This window comes from Lycorma delicatula, chromosome 4 (assembly GCF_047948215.1).
Source record: "Lycorma delicatula isolate Av1 chromosome 4, ASM4794821v1, whole genome shotgun sequence".
Taxonomy (NCBI): Eukaryota; Metazoa; Arthropoda; class Insecta; order Hemiptera; family Fulgoridae; genus Lycorma; species Lycorma delicatula.
In genome coordinates, this window is record NC_134458.1 from 926,212 (window position 1) to 941,241 (window position 15,030).

Genomic DNA, 15,030 nt, shown 5'->3' on the forward strand with positions numbered 1-15,030 from the left:
AGAGATAGTTTTACAAATTATACTGCGCTATCGTAGACAAAACTGCTCGCCGACGCGCTGTCTACTACTCCAGTTGCTATGAGACGTACAACTGTTTCAAGGTTAAACTACACAACTGCCGTCTCGAACGCGCGGCTGCATAAAGCACGTTTAACAATAATAATAATTTACAAATGTTTAATACTGTCTAAAGTAAAGCCATTCGGTTTATTTCTTTTTCACACCCTCCGAGATTTTTATTCTACTTTTTATTTTTTTATCATTTTTATTTATTTATTTTATATTTTAAATACACGTATTGGTGTCGAAGCCGATAATATCAAACCTCATATCTCCAGTATATAAGTTTTTTTTTGTTTTTTTAATGGTTTTATAAATAAATTTAAATGTATGGAGACCAAATTGATTCTAAACTAAGTATTTTATAAATATTAAAAATGCGATTGTGTTTTGAAATGTGATTATGTTATGAGAGTCCAACCCAGGATCTTCAACTTAAGCTTTTTTTAATAATGATATCGGATATATATTACTAACTGAACTCAACCGGAAATCAAACACAAGACCGTTCAGCATATCTCACGATTTTTTTTAAATATTGTTTTTTAACATTAATGCGTAGTATTTTTAATAAAACTGTTCTGAAGGAAGATCAAGTCTATTCTTTAACGTTACTTAATATTTATTTTTACATTTAGTATGTGATTTTGTGCTGAAACCTAGAATCGAAATCGCGACTTTCAACTTGTCAGTCTTTTTTTAATAGGTAATATCAAAATAAGTATTTTTAAAACCAAGAATCGAACCCGCTTACTTCCAATTACACCAATCATTTTTCTTTCCTTTTTTAGGTTTTTTAATTAACTTAATTATAGACAAAACCTACATTAGAAAAATTGAACTCTGTGAGAATCAAATTGAGTCTAAATTTACGTACTTATTTTTTTTTTTTATAAGGATTATGCGTGCAATTTATAATAGAATCTTCAATTTATGGTTATTTTTTTAATGCGTAAAACTGATACAGATATTACACATATGGAGTGTTGTCCAAGCTGTAACCGAAGCCTAAAGATTAAATATAAAATTAATACAAAAAATTTAATCTTCTTTAAAAATAATTCCTAAATTCTTTTTTGAACAGAGGAAAGTTAAGAAGTTTAACGATAATAACTGAAAAATATATAACACTTCAACTCGACGAGTACAAAACCTGGCTTACTCGCAGAAATGAATTTACTATTTTAATTCAATAATTTATTATATTAGGTTGGAGGTTGTGTGTGGAAGTATGGTATTGACATTTTCAAGTGAATTAAAATTTCAAGCCTGACCGGTATACGAAACCGGGATCTTTCGGATTAAAGGGAAGATATTACTACTCCACCTCGGCGATTGGCGAGGTGATTAGTTGATACGTGCTGAAGTATTAATTACATTAACTTATAAACTTAAAAGAATTGTAATAAAAAGAACAAAGATAGAAGATAAAAAGTATAAACTTCTATAGGATGTGATTTTTAGTGAAGATCTAACAAAATAATTAAATAATTTTTTTTTTAATAAACAGTAACAGTACAAGGTGAAAAGATAAAGATGCTACGATTTGCTGACAATATAGTAATTCTAGCCGAGAGTAAAAAGGATTTAGAAGAAACAATGAACGGCATAGATGAAGTCCTACGCAAGAACTATCGCATGAAAATAAACAAGAACAAAACAAAAGTAATGAAATGTTGTACAAATAACAAAGATGGACCGCTGAATGTGAAAATAGGAGGAGAAAAGATTATGGAGGTAGAAGAATTTTGTTATTTGGGAAGTAGAATTACTAAAGATGGACGAAGCAGGCGCGATATAAAATGCCGAATAGCACAAGCTAAACGAGCCTTCAGTAAGAAATATAATTTGTTTTTATCAAAAATTAATTTAAATGTCAGTAAAAGATTTTTGAAAGTATATGCTTGGAGCGTCGCTTTATATGGAAGTGAAACTTGGACGATCAGAGTATTTGAGAAGAAAAGATTAGAAGCTTTTGAAAATGCGGTGCTATAGGAGAATGTTAAAAATCAGACGGGTGGATAAAGTGACATATGAAGAGGTATTGCGGCAAATAGATGAAGAAAGAAGCGTTTGGAAAAATATAGTTCAAAGAAGAGACAAATTTATAGGCCACATACTAAGGCATCCTGGAATAGTCGCTTTAATATTGGAAGGACAGGTAGAAGGGAAAAATTGTGTAGGCAGGCCACGTTTGGAATATGTAAAACAAATTGTTAGGGATGTAGGATGTAGAGGGTATACCGAAATGAAATGACTAGCACTAGATAGGGAATCTTGGAGAGCTGCATCAAACCAGTCAAATGATGAAGACAAAAAAAAATTCAAAAGAAAATATAGATTTCTCTTTTAATACAGTTTCTAAAATACATTTCCTGTTTCAGTAATAATAATTATTAAAGTATTCAATACATAAAACAGTAAAATTAAGATAGTTCCTGTGAGATGTTCATTGTACTAAGAAATTTGTACTTATTTTCAGTAGGCCACTAATGGTAGCGAAGCGCAACAAAGAACAAATACATATAAATTATATTTACTATTTATACAAATAATGTATATAGATTTAATATAAAAATTAGGCATTCCTATAAAATTATTTAAAACATTAGTCATTTTATAAATTTTACCTTTATAAAATTATTTTAGTTCATTTATAAAACTGATGAATTAATTTTATAAAAAATTTCGCGATATTGATGTATCAACATCAAAGAAAAAAAAAATTAAAACACCCTTCTTATTTTGAATAAAAAAAATTTGTAAACTGGAAGATTATTAAATAACTAGAATAGATTTTAAATTTAAAAATATCAATAAAACACGAGATTTCATCTAAAAAAAGTGCATCATATAAATTGTAGCAAGGTACTTTTAAAAATCATGTTGAAATTTTAATTTAGTTTTCATTAAACTATAAATGAAAAAAAAAGAAATGATTAATTTTAAACCGATATATTAAAAAAAAAAAGTTGTATACAATAAATTAAATCAAATGTTCATAAATTTAAAATAATGTCCTAAACTGTGTGGATTTCCTTTCTAGAAAATTCTTCAGTTACCATACAAACGATATGCATAATAGTAACCGATTTTGATGAGACTGAGAAATGTCTCTTAATTGGCACGACATTAGAAGTTTTACAAACAACTTTATTACTTTTCTTTGTTTTTGACTGATCGACGATATTAAGAGTTTACTCGCTGTATTTTATGTTCTCTAAGACGGAAAAGATATTATTATTTCATCAATTAATATAATGAAAATTGGTAAATATAAAATTAATTTGGTTATAAATTATTTTATTTTTTTTTTAATTTAAATTAAATACCTTAGAATAAATAATTCATAAAATCATTTTATTAAAACATTTGAAGTGAAGAAATTCGAAAAATTCAAATTAGCTTAGTATGTGGTTTTAGCAGTCAACTACTGATTTCCGTTGAAACAGGAAGTTAAATCCGTGCGTAAATATTTACTTGATTTACTGATAATCTATTTTTATTGTAATCGTACAGTTTTTAGGTAAGATAATATTTAAGTTTATTATTTTATTTATTAATATTATTTAACTACGTATGTTTCGTAAAAATCATGTTTGTAACTTTCACGTAGGTTAACAATAAATTTTAATCTATTGTAAGTTTAATATTGGATAAATTTATATTCTCTGAGAAAATAAAAATATAAATTACAACTGTAAGTAAAAGAAATACTAAAGTTTATAAATATTTTTTAAGGTGGATTATCTACGTATTACAGTTTAATTATCATATAATTAAAACACTCAGGCAATTTAATAACCTAATAAAACGATTACGAAAGTTCTTGTTATAACAGACACCTTTTTATTTTAAGATAATTAAATCATTACGTTAGTTAGAAGTTTGTGTGTGGGAATATGGGTTGGAAATTTGTAGTTTGTAAAATAAATACTATGCCTAAATGATTTTCGATCCTGGATCTTCTAGGTGAAAGGCTGAGTTTTTACTACTCTACCATAAATATCAGCGAAGCGATAATCCTACTTAAAAAAAAAAAAAACGATTAGAAGTGTAGATTATGTTTGTTTAAAATAATTATCAGTTAAAAATACGTAAAAGTAAACAATTTAATTAAACGCTTACCGTATTGTAAATGTGATGAGTTTTACCAAACATTAGTATGATTATTTAAAAATAATATTATTTCTGAATTGCTCTTGATTAAACTGAACTAAAATAGAAACACAATTATGTTATTTTTAAATACAACTATTTAGTAGAAAATAATATTTTCCCTTACAATAAAACCACAATTGTTATTTGTGCTTGAAATATAAAAAATAATTTATATGTATACGTGTACTAGGGGTAAACTAACTTTTAAAATAATATAAAACAAGTGTTGATTTATTTCTTCATCGCAAAGCTGAACAATTGCTACTGTAAAACAGTTAAAAAGATTAAACGTGTGTCCAGTTTAGTCACGTCTTTCTATACCCCGCTTATTTTTTTCTCATTTTACTCCCTCGCTCCTTTCAGTATGTTTTTTTTTTTTTTATTATAAGCTATAGTGTGTGTATCTTATTTCATGTAGCACGTACTCATTTTTGTCCTTGAAAATTGACTAAACAGCATTTTTTGTTTTAAATATTACCATCAAAACAACACAGAGTTTAACTTTATTCTTGACCATATCATCAGACATGTTTTTTATGTACTTATAAAAATAGAATTACCAACTATACTACCAGCCTTTCTTTTTTTGTTTTTATCCCTCACACACACACACACACACACACACACACACACACACACACACACACACACACACACACACACACACACACACATATATATATATATATATATATATATATGTGTGAGGGATAAAAAAATATATATATATACACACACAGAGAGAGAGAGAGAGAGAGAGCGCAAAAGATCAAAAGACTTTGCTTTAAAGGAGACACAGAAGCGACTAATGGTTATAAATAACTGGTAATCTATTCGATAGTTTACAATAGTAAATGAATATAATTTTATGCTACAGTTTTTTTTTGTCTTCAGTCATTTGACTGGTTTGATGCAGCTCTCCAAGATTCCCTATCTAGTGCTAGTCGTTTCATTTCGGTATACCCCCTACATCCTACATCCCTAACAATTTGTTTTACATATTCCAAACGTGGCCTTCAATCGACAAAACCATTTGTCGATCAACGCTCTCGCCTTTTAATTATGAGCAATGAAATTTTGAAAAACGGAAAAATCGCGATAGAAATAAAACGAGTTAAAATTCCCCCGTAGTAACTTTTTTATTACGTTTTACCTTCAGAATTACATCCAGTGACAAACATTATTCGCTAACTAATTAATTAGATTCGCCTAATTAAGGTCATATTTTATTTAGGCACATTTGTTAACGATTAAAAAATAACATTTGAATAACATTAAAATCTGGAGTTAAGCTTCCCTCATCGCCCCTAACATATGGAAAAAACATCAATCGGTAGGTAAAGATTTTCAAATAAAAATACAAATTCGTTTAACTATCAGAAGAATAAAATACATATGCATACACAAACATGCGCGGGCGCACGCAAACTCACACAAAAATACAAACAAAAATCAACAATAATTTGATGTTTATAAAGGATTAGGACACACACACAGAGAGAGAAAGAAAGAAAGAATGAAGAAGAGAGAGTGTGAGAGAGAGTGACCGAGCGAGAGAGGGGTTTTAAACAAATTATTCAATACTACTTTTTAAAATATAATACAAAAACGTAATATTTTACATTCTATATTAACTATATAATTAAAAAACGAAACATAGGTGACCACTTAAAAATTAAATATATACGTATTTTAATTAAAATCCTTATGTTTTAATAATTATGTATTAGGTAGAACAAATAAAATATGTAAAAAAAATAGGATGTAGAGGGCATACTGAAATGAAACGACTAGCACTAGATAGGGAATCTTGGAGAGCTGCATCAAACCAGTCAAATGACTGAAGACAAAAAAAAAAAACTTTTTGTTAGATTAATAAAAAATAAATCTCTCTTTGTGTGTGTGTGTGCGCGCGCGCGCGCGCGTAAAGTAGTAATCGGATACGATAGATAAATTTAGAAATAATGAAATCATATCATTACATCCTTATGTACCACTCGTTAATCTTTTCTATAATCTATAATAATTTGTAGTTTTCTTTAAAATAATTAGCTATTGAAGAAGTTACAATCTAATTGTGGAAAATTCTTCACATACTAATCTGGAATCGAACCTTTGGTATGTTATGTAGCAAGGAAGTACGCTTTCTGTGACACGGTCGCGGCGACATTACATTTTTATTGTTAATTATAATATTCGATTTTTTAAATTTCTGCTTTAAATTAAAATAAAACAATGTTTAGTAAAAAAGAAAAATTATAAAAGCACGCACGCGAATGTACTTTTATATATGTGTGCAATAATCTCGTTTACGTGCGTGGTTATAATTAATCGAATATTAGGTAAAATTAAATAATTGAAAGCCTCCAAATCATTACTCGTTTATGTACCGTTAGCCATGTTCTTTAGCTAACAGATACAAGTGAATTTAAAAAATTGCTTTCATTTATTCATTAGTCTAGTCTTTTTTTAATAAAAAAAAAGTAAAAAAAATGAAAAAGAAATTAGAACAAACATTTTGGCTAAATTTTTGTCGAAAAAAAATTAATAATAAATCTGACCATGTAACATAAAAACTGACCGTTTTGATCTACAGAACATATCAATGTAAATTTCAAGAAAAGTGAGAAAATATTTGTAAAGTATTTCATTTGAATAACAAAGGCAATTTATTAATTACCAAAGTAGACACTAGATGTAGACACAGGCAAACGGTTTTGTTGTTAAACAGAAATCTAAATTTTTAAAACAAAAAACAGAACTTCAATAATTAACTTCCACCATAATTAATTTAGTCTACAAAAGATTCAGCAAAACCCCTCTTATAGTGTATCGGTACTTACTTGAAAGCAAATTATTTTAGTTACATATTTTTATAAAGTAATCTGTACTTAATTTTAATTAAAATAACAAGAATAAAAATATATTTGGCTAACCTAAAAATAATCTTTTTTGCCAAAATAAAATGTTTAGTTCATTAAACTCCCAAATTCCTCCAATATTTTAACCAATATAATCACATTATTTAATTGTGTACTAATTTCTTATTACAAAATATTATAATTTGAAAGAACTTACCTCATTTACACGTAGAATTATTTTCTATACGGTTGTCAGATTCACGTAAAATATATTTAAATATACTGAATTCTCTAAATACAAATAATCAAATAAACAAAATTTGATAGCGGTTTTAAAAACACAACTACAAATCGTGAAGAAATAAACTTTATTTACTGTATGACAACGTTAATCTTTAATAACACTTTTAATATATTAATCACTTTTAATAGGTTAATATCAGAAAGAAAATGTTAGATAATATTATTATGTAAGATTTTTTGATTTTTTTACATCGCTGAATATAATGGAAACAGCTAATAATATTATAATCAATTATAATTTTTCATCAACGTAACACACATTTTGATCTACGTAGTTGTTTTGATGAATTTCGAGCGAACCAAGGAGAGAACGTGAGAGTCAAATGCATTCACATTTTCTCTGCTCTCTCTCTCCCCCCTCTCACAGTCAACATACGTACAAACTAACCGCAGTAGTAATATTTTTCCTTCCTTCTATTGTTCAGAAGCCATCTTTTTTTTATATTGTTAGGTTATTTTTACTTTTAATAAATTGAATCTCGTGTATTAAAAGTGATTAAATACGATGACTGAAGTTTCGAATTTTTTTTAAAAATATTTTTTGTCCAGATAAATTTTTTTTTGTGTCTAGTGACAGAGCTTGGGTTATTAATCCTAGGATATCATATTCGAATCCTAATCAGACTCGTTAAAACTGTACGAACCACTGTTTTACAGTGTAAAATTTATTATGATGTTTGGTCATCATTACTTTCAACGACAGTGTAATATATGTCTATAATGTCAGTTTAAACTTCAAAATCATCAGTTAAAAGTTCTGATCACTTTTAAATTGATAACGATGTTTTGAAGAAAAAAAATCGGGCATCATTACTTTCAGCGAAATCGTTATGATAGGTGATAAAGGTTGTAAATTGATTTTTTTTTATGATAGCTAATGACGTTATCTTATATATATTATACATAAGAAAGGGTATATCTTATATTAAATAATGATTTCTAAAAAAAGGGCGTATCTCAAAAATGGTCCACACAGACGATTTTTAACGAAATTTTGAAAGGCTTACTCGAAAGTGTGTTTTCCAACTTCCTGGAACGATAGCCGGCAGTTTGATGTGTCTAGGTCCAACCGTTCTCTACATACTAGCATTAGAAATTAATAAAAATGACATAAAATTAATTATATTAGAAAAATATTACTTATATAAATAACAAACAAAATTTCAATTTGATAAACCATCTGACAGTATTTAAAGAATACGGTCTTATAAAAACCAATGAAGCAGCACTCATGTAATACATTAATATGCAATTTTCATTATAACATTATAGTAATGTAACAGACATTTCACCATTTTTAATATCTTTATTTAATATGCAGTTCAATTAAATGGATTCATCATGACTGAGGATATGGAATCCTGTAATAGTACTTTGATGATAGAATTATGGTAAAATGTTTACGTGATTTTTATATTAATAGAATTTAATTTATATTTAATTTAATATACAGAGTTTGTAAAACAAAATTCTGTAACTTTCTTTGAAATTTTTCACATTTGATTAACAAATGAGAAAAATTTATCGGTTAAAAAAAAGTTTTAGAAAATTCATTATCTAGGAATTTCCACAACGGTTTTATGTTATCTTTTACATCTCCATCTGGTATCAGGTTACCTTATTCTGGATACCTTAATTATATTCAATTAGCTGCACCTTTACATAATATTCTACAAAGTAAAAACAAAATAAAAATTAGTAATAGGGATTATTAGTAATAATAATCTCTCTCTCTCTCTCTCTCTCTCTCCCTCTCCCTCTCCCTCTCCCTCTCGCTCTCGCTCTCGCTCTCTCTCCCTCTCGCTCTCTCTCTCTCTCTCTCTCTCTCTCTCCCTCTCTCTCTCACTCCCTCTCTCTCTCTCTCTCCCCCTCTCCCTCTCCCTCCCTCTCCATCTCCCTCTCGCTCTCCCTCTCGCTCTCTCTCTCTCTCCCTCTCTCTCTCACTCTCTCTCTCTCTCTCTCTCTCACTCTCTCTCTCTCTCTCCCCCCCCTCTCTCTCTCTCTCTCTCTCTCTCTCTCTCTCTCTCTCTCTCTCTCTCTCTCTCTCTCTCTCTCTCTCTCTCTCTCTCTCTCTCTCTCTCTCTCTTTGTCATGAGTTTACAACATATGAGTAATGTTTAGCATAATTTCTTAACCCCGATAGTTATTTTCAACCCCTGACGTAGGAGTTGAAATGGTAAAAATGTGATTTGCTTGAGAATTCATAACGTCATTGGTATTGAACCTATAACAGCAAAAATAGTGTCATTAAAAGGCCTAACTTAGTTTTATGAATTCTAGGAATAGATTAAAATTATACAGTTTTCTCTCTCAAAAACGTTATTTGGTTCTATCATATCGTAGATGAATAAATTTTCAACATTTGGAAAAAATTATTATGTTTGTACATACTGTAGAACAACAGATCATAAAAGCATGGAAAAAATAAATATGTGGAAAACAACAAAATAAAATTAACTGAACAGTATTTAAACACTAAAGTTCTCTCTGGATCAGAACTGCCCTACTCCATTTGTTACATCTTCCTGCTCTCGTTATGATGTTTCACATCAAAACTTTTTTTTTTTTTAATGTGTTCCACTTTATGTTTCAGAGGTATATATACTTACACCAGAAAACATAAAATGTGTTTACATAAAGCCATAATTATGTATAACAGCCGTACATAACAAATGCGTACGAATAAATAAAAAATAAGATGCTAACAGTATTACTATTTTCCAGTGATTCCTGTACTTCTTTGCTGTGAGTCTAACTTCTGCTCAGCACCATTACTGGTAATGGCTGTCCAGGGACAGCAGCAGGTCGGTTGAGGGTCAGCCATTGTAGGGATCCTAAGTAATATCCTGATTGCAGTAGCTTAGCTTTCTATCTTGTCAACAGGGCATCTGGGGATTTTGATCCAGGTTAGGAGGTTGGATGGCTGTGTAAATTGCCAGCCCACACTGCTTTAATGGTACTGGCCCCAAGAATTATGGAATTAAAAATTAATTAATTAACTAATTTTATTTAATTATTTAATTAAAAATCGTAGGCAGTTATGATTTTTTAATATAATACACATATTACTATTTTTATTCACTTAATTTATTGTATAATATTTAGAAAATTGTTTTTAATTCTCATTTTGCAAGGTTTACATTAATACAAAACATGAGAATTTTTATTAACGAATTTCAATAAATATTAGTTGCACATACAAGTTGGAAATTGAAGATGATAGGCCTACTGTATCATTAGTTCAAAGTTACATTTTTAGGAATGTTCTTTATATTTCTTATTTACTGGTGCTACAGCGAAAAGATGGAATGGAATGCAAAGTTGGCAGGAGTCTATTACTCCCTACTTTATCGCAGAACCTGGACAGAGTCCCTTGCTGCTGGATGTTTCTAATCGGGCTTGTTTTTTTTTAAAGGGTTAATTTTTAATCTCGGATCTAATTTTTCAATTTTTGTCTATTATTATTTTAGTGAGTTTAAGACGGATTTAATTGCATTCCAATCCGTTGTTGAACCAGCGTTATCCAACCCATTTTATGGGCCGACCGCGGAAGGCTAGGCTTATAAAGCCTGTACTCCCGACGTAATTCCCCTTCAGACCGTCCACTGAAGTCCTTTCGGTGCTAACTCTTTAATAGGCTAGCAGGAATACGCCACAACGGGGCACTAGCTATAAGGAGGGAGCAATGCGTCCCCTTTTCCGGAGGAGTCGCAATTGCTGGGTTATTTTGTCTGATTGTAAGTTTTGAAATAGGAGAGGTTGTGTAGAAGCTCTTCATCCGCTTCTGGTATGGCTGCCCTTCAGGACGCATCTCTGCTGGGCTCTGTTCCGGACTCCAGTCCGTGATGTTGAGGCGAGTGGTTGGTCTTCCTTCTTCTTCATCTTCTCCCGAAGACCTCTTCGTTCTTCTTTGGCCTGCACTTTCCAGAATTGGTAGTAACCGAAGTTACATACCATTAACCTTGTAATTCCCGAAGGGCTGAACGGGGGAAAGTGCAGGTTTCTTCGTTCTTCTGTGCTGTCAGTGGCTGCTGGGCAGGTCGCTGCTGGGCAGGTGGCTGCTGGGCTTGTGACTGCTGGGCTGATGGCTGCTGGGCTCGTTCCCTCTTTCTTCTTTCTTGAAAGGAAAGGAAGGTAATAGGGAACTTACAAATGGTGATACCTATTCGCGATCGCGGTTTTGGGGCGGCGATTTTTGTGGAAGAAGTAAACAGTAATTATTCACTCCACGTAATTATTAACCTTCAGACACACGTGTGTCTGAGAAGGGGTTGGGGGGACCGCGTGGCCGCAGTGAAGAAACCATTTGTTTTTTTGTGGTGGCTGTTGTATCTGCAACAAAAGAAGCAGAACACACACGAGAAAAAAAAAAAAAAAAAAATTAAATTTAGACCGCGTTTTTGTTGTATGCGCGACTTACCGTATTTGAAGTCTTCAAATTATATAACTCGCGAAAAACTATTTACTCGCGACCCCGGAAACGCGTCTGACGCACTATTCCGTTTATGGCTCATGCGATATGGAGGCCCCTAAGCCTGGTTTGTCGATTTTCGGCTACCGCACCGCACCATCACGGTGGTTCGTCCAGTACGGCGTGAGGCCGCTTCCTTACAACTGTCGGAGTTGGGTCCTCTCTGCAGATGTCCCGAAGATGACTGTGTTCGGACACAGCCGCTCTCCCGAACAGTCTGCGCGCCTGCGCCACCCCCACCTCGGACACGGATTGAAATCTCGCATCAGATCGGAGAGTGGCGTTCCTGACGAACCACGGAGCTCCAAAGATCGTCCGCAACGCGATGTTTTGGACGGCCTCGATCTTCTTTTGAAGCGAGGAGCTCAACACTGCCCCCCATGCCGGGTAAGCATATGTTAGAATCGGCAGTACGTACAGCCGAAAAATGAGGAGCTTAGTTGCCAGTGGGTACGGGCTGGCACTGTTCAGCACTGGGTATAGCGAGGCTCTGGCGGTCTTAGCCCTCCGGGTCGCATAATTGACATGTTCGTCGAAGGTAAGCCGCCTGTCCAACACCACCCCCAGGTACTTAACTGTTTTCTCAAAAGGGATTTTCTCCCCTGAGATTTCCAGCTCTCTGGTCGGTTTTCGTGTCTTGCATGTGAACATCACGGCCACCGATTTTTCACCGTTGACCCTGATTCTCCACATGTCGAGCCACGGTTCCACTAAGTCCAGCTACCTTTGGAGCCTCCGGACCGCGTAATCCACATTTGCGGATTCGTAGAAATATGCCGTGTCGTCTGCGTAAAGGGCCGTTTTGACCCCTTCCGACAGCGGCATATCGTTCACGTACAAAGTGTACAAGAACGGGGAAAGTACTGCTCCTTGGGGAACCCCAGCGGCTATTTCTCTGGTAGAGGAAATCGTTTCCCCTACGCGCACGACAAAATGTCGGTCTAGCAGATATGACCGCATCAGTCTGACATAGCGGTAGGGGATCGCCGATCGCGCTAGCTTATAAAGCAGCCCGCTATGCCAAACTTTGTCAAAGGCCTTGGCCACATCCAGAAAAACGGCTGCAGTCACCCGTTTCCTGTTCAGGCCTCCGACAAGGTCGTCTGTTATTTTTACCAGTTGGAGGGTGGTTGAGTGACCCTCCCTGAACCCAAATTGCTCGGGCCGCACTTCTCCCTCCATGTATCGCCTCAGTTTTTCGAGAAAAATCCTCTCGAACAACTTAGACAATACCGGTAACAGGGAGATTGGCCTATAATTCCGTGGGAAAAGTAAACTTTTCCCCGGTTTGGGTAAACATACGACTTTGGCCGTTTTCCAACAATTCGGGAAATATCCAACGTACAAAATGGACGTGAATATCACCGAAATTGCTGTAATCACGGAGGCCGGTATGTTCCGGAATGCACGGGCGCTGATCCCGTCGACACCCGGGGCCTTGTCGGGGCTTGTGGCCTTAATGGCTGCGGAAACTTCCGCTTCAGTGACTTGGTCAATCTCTAGAGGGGCGTCCTCCACCTGTGAGAAATAATCTACAAGAAAGGATTCCACCTCGGTTGTGTGCACGTCGTTCAGGGAGGGAGGGGGGTTTGGAGTGAACTGCTCCTCCAAGGTATCGGCGAATACCTCGGCCCTCTCCGCCTCCGAGTATGCAAGAAAACCTCGCTGCCCCACAACCGGATGGCGAGGCTTCTTCCCTTCTCGCAGTCTCCTGTTCAACCTGAACACCGAGGAGATGTCGTCAGAGACCGAGGCGAGGTATTCGTTCCACGAATCCTCTCGATGGCTTGTCAGCAGTTGTTTTACCCTGTCCGTTTGATTATAAAAGGCCCGCTTATCAGCGGGGGACAGGGTGATTCGATATCTCCTCCTCAGTCGTCGTTTCTCCGTTATGGCTTCGGAGATATGAGGAGGGAGGTCGTTTCGAACAACTGCTCGAGTTTTGGCCGATGAGCTGCCTGCCAGGGCCTCGGTCATTGACGACGTGACGCGCCCGACAGTGTCGTCGATTTCCTCCGGGGTGTTCAGGAGCTCAGGATTTACCGGCCTGTAGTCCCGCTGGAGGGTCTCGTAGAACCTTTTCCAGTTGACTGACCTTCGGGGTATAGGCGGGGGATCTCGGCCACCCCCTGCCTGACCTAGTTCCAACAGGACAGGGGAATGGTCCGAGCTGAGCTCTTCTATCGTTTCAATCATGAATGGGAGGGTACCCCCCCTTCATGACTGCGATATCCAGCACGTCAGGCCTAGATCTGCCTGAGCGATGCACGAACGTGGGCACCTCAGGGCCTACGACGACCAAGCGGCGGGCTCTCGCCCTTTCGTACAGCAATCTGCCATTCGGATTTGTCAGAATGCTGTTCCATGACACGTGTTTGGCATTGAGGTCGCCCATGAGTATCACGGGCCCATCCCAATTTTCCAGCACGGCATCCAGATCTGCGCCGGTTACCGCGTCGTTCGGCTTGCTATAAGCCGAAACCAGCCGATACACCGTGCCCAGATGCTCCACATGCACACACGTTTGCTCCATCACGTTTGTATGAAGAACAACGCGCGTATGCATGTGGCGTCTGTGGACTAAAACCGCAGTTCCACCAGAGGTGCGAGATCCGGGTCGAACTGGCCTATCCGTCCTATATGTAAAATAGTTCCGAAGGGTCAGTTGCTTGTTTGGGTTCAAGCACGTCTCAGACAACAGTATCACGTCTATCAGTAGATCCTCGGCCAGACGGCATAGTTCCTCCGTCCGGCCTACTACTGAGTTGGCGTTCCACTGCAAGAGTCTGAGGGTGGGCCTAACCATACCTGGACAGTACAGCCATGAGGCACTCTATTAAGGACTGAATACAGTCCTTGAGAGATTTTGCCTGGAGCAGGCGTGGCAAAACCATCATGATATGTGGCAGGATATCCTTCACTGTCATCTGCGACAGGAACTCCATGCCAGTGGTCTCCAACGGGGTAGCCGGTTTCGGATTGCCGCTGGAGGTGCCTTTTGGCGCGGCCGCCCTTTTGGTGGGGCGCGGGGCCACAGGGGCCGCGGTGTTTTTAACAGCCTGCTTGGCCTTCCCAGCCGGAGCAGGCTTTGCCTTTCCCGTCGAGGAAGGCTTGGCCTTCTTCGCCGGGGCCGGCTTTGTCGCCGCCTTTTGTTTCACCACCTTCTTGGTGGTC

The 15,030-nt window shown here is 35.6% G+C and overlaps 1 protein-coding gene and 1 long non-coding RNA gene across 8 annotated transcripts in view; one reads left to right on the plus strand and one right to left on the minus strand.

Annotated features, from left to right (window-relative positions):
* The window catches only part of LOC142323035 (uncharacterized), a 32,323-nt gene extending 24,918 nt beyond the window's left edge, over positions 1-7,405 (minus strand). Inside the window, exon 1 of the long non-coding RNA XR_012756008.1 lies at positions 7,300-7,405. This is a non-coding gene — a long non-coding RNA (uncharacterized LOC142323035). The remainder of the gene's footprint in view (positions 1-7,299) is intronic.
* LOC142323033 (uncharacterized) overlaps positions 1-15,030 on the plus strand; it is a 57,210-nt gene that overhangs the window by 28,888 nt on the left and 13,292 nt on the right. Inside the window, exon 4 of one of the 7 annotated variants that reach the window (XR_012756007.1) lies at positions 3,107-3,254. The exons of the other annotated variants lie outside the window; for them this stretch is intronic. The gene's annotated coding sequence lies outside the window, so the exon portion shown is untranslated. Of the gene's footprint in view, positions 1-3,106; positions 3,255-15,030 lie in introns of those variants that run through there. 7 annotated transcript variants of the gene reach the window in all.